This window comes from Podarcis gaigeae (assembly GCF_964106915.1).
Source record: "Podarcis gaigeae genome assembly, chromosome: 3".
Lineage (NCBI taxonomy): Eukaryota > Metazoa > Chordata > Lepidosauria > Squamata > Lacertidae > Podarcis > Podarcis gaigeae.
In genome coordinates, this window is record NC_139680.1 from 18082867 (window position 1) to 18092411 (window position 9545).

Sequence of the window (9545 nt, forward strand, 5' to 3'; positions counted from 1 at the left end):
CGTTCTGCAAAGAAACATGACCCCGGCATGTTTTTTAATTGATCCTGAGGTGTCAGACATTATGCTTGTTACTGCAAGATGAATATGATTCCTCCCAAAGGTGGGTTTTTTTGTTTTTTTTGTTTTGCCTAAGCTTTGTAGACTGTATCTTCCAAAGATGAATTGTTCCGGTTTATAAGCCTGGCTTATATTATTTTTTCTTTCATGACAGACGAGACCAATGAGTTGGGTAGTATTTGCTCCTCAGTGAGCTAAAACACAGCACCTGTGTTATCCTGGTGTAAAGCCTTCCTTCCTCACTGTCATGGCTCCTCGGGCAATTATTTCAGTGGTAAGATAAATACACGAGAGAATCACATTTTGCTCTCTTTCATAAACAGAAGCGGGGCCGACAATATATTTTGTGGTCTGAGGTGAATGACAAAATGGTGCCCAGGTTTCCTCCACTCTGCATTCCATGTAGAAAAAGTGAGTAGACTTGCAGTTGAATATTACTTCAACTCAGGCTGTGGCCTAGCATTCCCTGAAGCACCTGAGGGCAGAAGGCTAGCTTAGAGGGCTAAAGGCAGCTGGCGCGGCACATGAAGCTGTGTCCACTCCCCATCCTTCAGGATCTGTCACCTGAGGCAGTTGGCTCACTCTGTAAGGCCAGCCATGATTAGCTTACACAAATACTTGTCTCTATCAAATGGCATAGTTACATAATCTTTAAATCAGTATCATACTCTGTGATTGTACCTATTTACCAGCTATTGTCCCTTTTCAGTCCCTAATATTGATCCTTCTATATCGTGAGAAATATCGAAGCGGCACAAAATAATATCTATACAAATCCAAACACGAAATTGTGTGCTTTGTGTGAATATTCTAGTCCTCGTTGTACGGCAAGGGTAAGGATGGGACATATTGTAATGCTAAAGCTGTTAAATACACTGTTCTGGCTTGTACTAGTGGGTATTTCTGAACACAACCAACCCAATAATTGAGGGAAATGTGGGACATACCTGAGACTAGGGGTCAGGAACTTGTGGCTTTTCAGACACTGCTAGACTACAAATCCCTTTATCCCTGAGCATTAGCCACGCTAGCAGGGAATCTGACAGGGAATCACGAGAGCCAGCGTGGTGTAGTGGTTAAGAGCGGTAGTCACATAATCTGGGGAACCGGGTTCGCGTCTCCGCTCCTCCACATGCAGTTGCTGGGTGACCTTGGGCCAGTCACACTTCTTTGAAGTCTCTCAGCCCCACTCACCTCACAGAGTGTTTGTTGTGGGGGAGGAAGGCAAAGGAGATTGTTAGCCGCTTTGAGACTCCTGAAAGGGAGTGAAAGGCAGGATATCAAATCCAAACTCTTCTTCTTCTTCTTCTTGCTGCAGGCCCCTAAAAGCAAATTCCATTAAGCTCTCCTAGAAGCACATCCTTGTATTTCTAGGGACAAAACTATTAACCCACCACCATTGAACTATGGTTCAATGGGGTTTGATGGCAATAGTACGTCAATCTATCAAATAAACTGTTCATAAAAGCTTGAGTTCTGATGGCTGACAAATATTCTTTTACTTCTTGTTTGTTTTGTTTTGTTTTGTTTTGTTTCTTTACAGCTCCTTCCACTGCCCATCGCCAGTTCCTACCCCCAACAGAGAAGTCATGTTTAGGTGAAATATAAACTGGTGAAGGTACAACTAGGCAATAAATCCTTGTCAAAACATGTGATGGCGCAATGCTGGAAAGAGAAAGAAAGGAAGGAACTGGAAAGCAAAGGTTCATCTAATAATCATGTCATCATTTGCAAATACGCCGTCCAGTCTGAGAGCATAACTGAATGATAGGCCAGTTCATCCCACCAAGGTTAATGAAGACAAATTGTCTCTGCATTAATGCTGTGCTCTGTCCCTCTCCTCCCACCCCAAGGGGTGGGCAAATGTCAGGCGTGGGTACCAAGAAAGGAAAGAGTAATCTGGTACAATAACTCTGTCTTGTGACACAAGCAAAGGGTTGTGGCTCAGGGGTAAATGCTGCGCAAACAAAATCCTCCCCAGTTTAATTCCCATCATCTCCTAGTGGAACTGAGAAAAGCTCCTCTCTGGATCTCTGGAAAATCACTGCCTGTCCATGGAAACAATAATGAGCTAAATGGACTGGTGTTCTGACTTGGTATGAGGAAGTTTTCTATGCGACTGCTTGAGATTTGGTGAGTCGACTCTGTCACTACTTCAGACGGAAGTTTTATATACACAGCAGAACCACTGAAAGAACCAGCATGGTCCAAGTGGTTAGAATGCTGGAATTGGATTGGGGAACTCCAGATTTCCACCCCATCCACTCATGAAGCTCACTGGGTGACCTTGGGCCAGTTGCAATATTGCCATCTATCCTACCTCACAAGGTTGTTGTGAGGTAACAGAAGGGCATCTGTGGGGCCGTCAGATCCTTGGAGGAAAGCTGTAATACAACGATCAATAAAAATGCAAGTTTGGAGAAGGAGACAAGTTCCCAGTTTTTCCTAATTCTGCTTTTGCCACAACAAGCAGAAATCATCCCCAAGCAGAACTGACGTTTATAGTGTAGAAATGGCAAGCGAATTGCCGAAAGAGAAATAATACATAGCCACATTTAGCTACCCTGTAAATCTAGAGGAAAATAAATGAGCCTTTCTTGCAAGGAGCATGTTTTGGTTTCTGGAAGAGGCGCCACTAGGCATCATGTAAACAAAATCCAATGGTGGTCATTGCTTTTCACAGGTCCGGGCCCGTCCTATTTGTTGACCAGAGAGAGGTGATTGCCTCCAGCAGTCTGGCTGAGCCCCTCTGTTGGAGAACAGAGCTATGTGTTCTCTGCACTCCCTAAGAAAACTTCCCTGAGGTGTCGAAATAAGACTTAACTGCCTGGCAATCTGTACATGGACTTGGGTGGTTGCCATCTTGTCATCAGGTAGCAATACACCTTGGGCTGGCACCGTCACAAGTCATAAAAGATCTGTATGAAATTCTGATAAAACCTAACGGGAGAGGGAGGGGAAAGGGATGGGTCCTCCTCACTGGAAGCTTCATCCGTTGACCAAGTCACCTGCAAGTTTATTTAGAAGAAAGTCAGTTGACTCCGAATGGGGCTTATTCCCAAGTTTGTGTTTCACAGGATTGTAAAACCTTTTTCCAAAACCTGGATCTAGTCCTACATCTTGAACTTGTTCTGATTTCTAAGAGGAGCCATGAAGCTTTTCTAGGAGTGGGGTGGAGTTAAGCAGTATTGCTTGCCTTTCTGCCGCCTTCCACCTTTTCCTGTAACAAACAACACCTGTTCTGCTTGAATGTGTGGTAGCAGAAGCAAAAAGGTGACCTGAGAGTTCAGTCCATCTTTGGTATCTGTAAGGTCTTTGGAGCCAACATTTTTGCCCTGTTCGAGATGCAGTTTGTTATCGGTGACTGGAAGTTGGAGGAAACATTCTTTCCCTTGGCTCAGGCAGATCGGTTCCCATTGTTTTAAATCAAGGAACCTATCTCAAATGCAAAGCATTTTTCCCCTTCATATAAATCTGTAGAAGATCAGTTAAGATAGACAGCAAAGCATATGCTTGTAGTTGAAGTTCTGGCAGCAGATGTGATGTGCAACCGATGGTCGAGATGTTGTGGTTCAGAGTTGGAAAGCAAATAATTCCTGAGAGGAAGGATTCTACGGTCCTCGGCAGCTGATCCATGAATAAAATAAATAAGCAATAAAAATCCACTTCCTGTTTTGAGAGTTTGCATTTCATACTGGCAAAATTCACCTACTAAATTCAATTTCATGCTTCCATAAATAAACCTGGCACCTTCTAAAATGCTTCCCCATCTGTTTTGCAACTAGGAGTATTTTATTTAAAGCACCCCTGGGATTCACACCAATAAGAGGGTGTGTGTGTGTGTGTGTGTGTGTGTGTAAGGATTATTGTGAAGAACACAACTTTTTAACTTGGAAAGAACACAGTAAAATAATCAAAAATTTCCTGAAATTCTCTCATAAATGAATTACCTCACAAGTATTCATGTTTCCCCCTCACTAGCACTCACAGACTGTGTGATTGGTCCTTATTTTTATAGCTTTATATACTTATGAGAGATATATTTATTTTTATAGTGTGTAAATATTGCTCTTTTGCGCTATGTAAATTAGATTGCTTTCCGCAGATTGAGTCATCTATAAATTAGATACGAGCTTAAATAACTAAAACAGAGTACAATAACAGAGTAAGTGAGGTATATTGACAGGCATTCACCACTACCTTAAATTCCACAGGTTTTTCTTTCTTTAAGTTGGACTTGAGGACTAAGAGACAATCTCAAAGGCTTCACAAAAATGAAGCAGGGTTTTAACTTAAAGAGAGATGGAGACTTGTACATGTTTGGAAGGAGTTTGAGGTGTGAGGCTTCAGCAAGAACAAATGGATCTAGTCATTTGAGATCCTTCGAAGCTGGAAGTTTTTTCGTATTGATTGATCGATGAAATGTATTTATAAACCACTTGATATCCAGAATTTCTAAGCAGTGTGTACATACATGTAGAAAGGAAATACTCGTAAAAACCTGCGATTAAAAAAAAATTACTGCTGCCTTCCCCAGCGCTTTAGTATAGCTTTAGCATACTCAGGAATCAAAAGTTTGATGTCTCTTTTGGAGGAAATGTACATGTTTTTGTGCATTCAGCCATTTCCAAAACCTATACAGTGGTACCTCAGGTTACAGACGCTTCAGGTTACAGACGCTTCAGGTTACTGACACCGCTATCCCAAAAATAGTACCTCGGGTTAAGAACTTTGCTTCAGGATTAGAACAGAAATCACGCGGTGGCAGCGGGAGGCCCCATTAGCTAAATTGGTGCTTCAGGTTGAGAACAGTTTCAGGTTAAGAACAGACCTCAAGAACGAATTAAGTACTTAACCCGAGGTACCACTGTATTCTTTTCCAGTGGCTGAAATAATGTTTGCTTGTTTCTGTTTTATTAAAAAACTTACCTAGTTGAGTGATTAAATAATACCTTTGGTCCAATTTACTCCTTCAGGATTCCATCAGGTTGGAAGTTTACAATATGAAAATGAAAGCACATAAGTCCAGGATACTGTTTTATGCCTCAAGTTCAAAAGCCAGATAAGAAAGAACAAGCAGAGGAGAGCTGAATGCTGAATATGGTATCAGCTTTGAAGACTGAGATGCCCATAATAAAAGTGTGTACATTTCAGATACCATTCTGTATTTCAGTTTTGAAACCTGTACATTCTTTGATAGGTGCCACGTAATGCAATAGCTGTAGCAAGGCCTCTCAAATACCGTACTCTAGTAGTTAATAATACAGCCTTTAAAAATATTGTTTCTCCTGGCTCCATTTCCAACGTGTCTTGCCTTCTTTGACAACCACTCACATAGCTTTCTGCCTCTCAGCTCTCACAGCAAGTTTCTGTTATTTTGCAAACACTGAGTTCGCTTCCATCATTCATTATCAAATCCCCATCTTCACTTCCGATAGCCTTGATCTATCCATCACCCGCTTCCTTACAGTTCTCCAGCTGTTTGAACAATGCCACCTATAATGTTCCCTAATGCTGTTCACTGTCAACAATCCTTTCCCAACGCAGGTAAGAAATCTTATGTTTTTTATTTGTCTCAGGCTGGAGTGTTATTTAACTTGTCACTGAAACAAGAGTCAGACTTTTGTCTGCAAACACGGCTTGTCTTGACCTAATCTCAGCTGATGTTTCTCAATTACAGACTTTGTAACAATTACTGCGGCACTATCTGATTTTATGATTGACACAACATAGAGCTTTTTAAATTAAAAAGAGCTGTGCAAATAAATGTAGCCTTTTCACTTCCACCTCTGTGCTACAAATAACTCAGATGCCTTTTTGTTTGATGGTTGTGCTATGCTCATTGCCACAAGGGTTTTCTCACTTTTACTATGCCAAAAGGCCATTTATTTTGACTCCAGGCACAGCTTTTAAACAACTGCATGCAAGAAGCAAGAGTTGCCAAATGGTAATAGCTGCAATAGCTGCAAAACAATTTTTTTTTTAACGTATTACACAGGGAATCATCAATGTAATTTTGACTGTGTGTTTTTTTAAAAACCCCTGAGTATGCTCTTTCAATTACATGGACATTAACTACTAACTAAAAAATAAATAAATGCAAATCTTCCATGTTAAATGTAAGTAGATAAATATATTGGTCCTGTACAATAATTCCTGCATACCCAACCCAAAATCGAATGTAACAGTATTCTTGCTTGCTGGTTGACAGGAAAGAAAACAGCTTTCTTTCTTAAGATTTGGGGACCCTTCCCCACACAAATATTCAGAAACAAGTTGGCCATAACCAGAGTGACATTTCAGTTGGAGGGAGGGAATACCCCCCCCCCCCCGTTTCTCCAATGAAAATAGGGACGTCCCATTCCATAATGATCATTTTACTATTTATACCCCACACATCTTATTGGGTTGCCCTGGCACTCGGGGCAGCTTCCAACATATATAAAAACATAATAAAACATTAAACATTTTTTTTTTAAAAAAAACCTTCCCTATACAGGATTGCCTTCAGACGGCTAGGGAGTTGGGTAACTCCATACCCTCCAACATTTCTCCAATGCAAATGGGGACATCCTAAGGAAAAGCGGGACATTCCGGGATCAAATCAGAAACGGGGACGGCTTCTCTAAATCGGGGACGTCCCTGGAAAATAGGGATACTTGGAGGGTTGGTGAGGGGAACTGGGGGCTGATAAAATATGAGTTATATTTAGGAGACACCCATGCACAGAGTTTGCTTGATCTACCTGATTGGCTGTGGAGCCAGAAAAAAAATGTACTACTGTGCACTTGAGTATGTGTAAAGGTAAAGGGACCGCTGACCTTTAGGTCCATTCGTGGCCGACTCTGGGGTTGCGGCGCTCATCTCGCTTTATTGGCCGAGGGAGCTGGCGTGCAGCTTCCGGGTCATGTGGCCAGCATGACTAAGCTGCTTCTGGTAAACCAGAGCAGCACATGGATATGCCATTTACCTTCCCGCCAGAGTGGTACCTATTTATCTACTTGCACTTTGATGTGCTTTTGAACTGCTAGGTTGGCAGGAGCAGGGACCAAGCAATGGGAGCTCACCCTGTTGCGGGGATTCAAACCGTTGACCTTCTGATCGACAAGTCCTAGGCTCTGTGGTTTAACCCACAGCGCCACCCGCGTCCCTTGAGTATTTGTAGCAAAATATAAAATACTATATGAGTAGTAACCTCATTTACAGAGGGACTCGGGTGACACATTTAGTAAGGTGCAAGATCAGGGAGTAAGGTTGCATTTCAAACAGTACACAAGAATGGGAACGAAACACCCCCCCCCCAACATTTTAAGGTTTGTTTTCTCCTTCTATCTTTCAGAATATGCATGGGTGGAAACATCCTTCCACTAGATGTCAGCAAAGCATTCTCTAAGTGCCAGCTGCAATTTGCTTCCAGCCTCCTATTCCAGCTACATAACAAACTTAAGTGTCTTCTGATAAAGCCCTTATAAGGGTAACCACTGAGGCAGACAAACGGTGAGGCTCTTTGATTTGCATTTACTGCCATTTGTGTGTGATTTATTTCCCATCAAAGTTATTTATTTTACCTTGCACTTTCCACGTTTCCTTGATAACTTCTCATTATTAAGTTGTGAAAACTGATTACGCAAGCAATTCTGGTGGTTCACAATTAACTCCAGGGCCCATTAAAATGAAGATCTCAGTACAGTTTGGTATAGTGGACTGGGACTTGGGAGATCAGGGTTCAAATATCTACCCAGCCATGAAGTTCACTGGTGACCTTGGGCCAGTCACCGCCTCCCAGCCTGACCTATCCCACAGGGTTGTTGCAGGGAATTAAATCAGGAGAGGGAGAGTTATGTACACTGTCTTGAGCTCATTGGAGAAAAATATGGGGTATAAATGTTGTTGTTGTTGTTGTTGTTGTTGTAGTAGTAGTAATAATATATTTATACCCTGCCCATCTGGCTGGGTTTCTCCAGCCACTCTGGGCAGCTTCCAACAGAATATTAAAAACACAATAATACATCAAACATTAAAAACTTCCCTAAACAGGGCTGCCTTTAGATGTTCTTCTAAAAGTTGTATAGTTCTTTATCTCCTTGACATCCACAGGGCAGGTGCCACTACCAAGAAGGCCCTCACTTCTCGCAGCGAGGGAACTGCCAGAAGGCCCTTGGAGCTGGACCTGAGTGTCTGGGCTGAACGATGGGGGTGGAGATGCTCCTTCAGGTATACTGGTCTAAGGCCATTTAATAAATAAATAAATAAATAGACAATTTAGGATTAGAACTGCTTGGGTGTTTTAGAAAAAGTAGCTGCACAAGTAATTGTACATAAGTTCCATTGAAATCATCTGGACTGGACATTCCATTTACTAAGTAAACCAGCTCCATCACAGGGACAAGCAAAAGAGGACACCTTCACCCGGTGTCTTTCCCCTTTATCAAATAGACAACAAAACAAGACAACGACCTATCCTCCCAGTGGCATATGAAACATTATGGCTAACCTGGCCCCACAATCCTCCCCAATCACACACACAAACAAAGCACATTGCAACCAACTGAACACAACCAACCAGGCTCTGGACCCTCTCGTCTCTCACAATGACAATAAACATTAAATAAAAGTTCAAATAAAAGACCTACTTGTGTGATGCTGACACGATACCCTACACAAACGCTATGCAATAGAATGAAAGAATGGTACCCTCCCATCATGGGACATGGGTGGCACTGTGGTCTAAACCACTGAGCTTCTTGGGCTTGCCGATCAGAAGGTCAGTGATTCGAATCCCTGTGATGGGGTGAGCTCCCGTTGCTCTGTCCCAGCTTCTGCCAACCTAGCAGTTCAAAAGCACACCAGTGCAAGTAGATGAATAGGTACTGCTGTGGCGGGAAGGTAAATGGTGTTTTCGTATGCTCTGGTTTCTGTCACAGTGTTTCGTTGCACCAAAAGTGGTTTATTCATTCTGGACAAATGACCCGGAAAGCTGTCTGTGGACAAACACCGGCTCCCTCAGCCTGAAAGCGAGATGAGCTCCACAACCCCTTAGTCCCCTTTGACCGGACTTAACTGTCATGGGGTCCTTTACCTTTACCTTTACCTTTACCTTCCCTTCCCATCTCATCCCCCCCACATGATATCTAGAATGACAGTGTCTCATACAAAATGTAAATGAAATATGAAAAAGACTCTATAAATAAAAAATGGAGATGCTGTATGTACTTTCCCCCATTTATTTGTTTGTTTTGTAACACAAGAAAACCTCTAATAAAAGCTAATCGAAAAAATCAGAGACAGTTTGGCCATGGATTTTCATGGGAGCAGGAACATAGAAACAGATCAATTGTGTTGTGAATGTTTTGTAGGCAACAGACTACGTTATCAGATGTGACTCAGCCCTCTTAATAATTCTGATGAAAAATGCTGTTGCCTATAAAATGCAAAAAAGCTTGTAGTTACACTTTTATGTATTAACTATTTTATGTGTGCGCGCGCAC

The 9545-nt window shown here is 42.1% G+C and overlaps 1 long non-coding RNA gene across 1 annotated transcript; it reads left to right on the top strand.

Annotated features, from left to right (window-relative positions):
* Nucleotides 1–5350: 5350 nt before the first annotated feature.
* On the top strand, nt 5351–9256 carry LOC310840830. Its single transcript, XR_014562183.1, has 3 exons — nt 5351–5604; nt 7397–7554; nt 8982–9256. It is a non-coding gene; the product is annotated as an uncharacterized lncRNA (long non-coding RNA).
* The last annotated feature ends 289 nt before the right edge of the window (nt 9257–9545 follow it).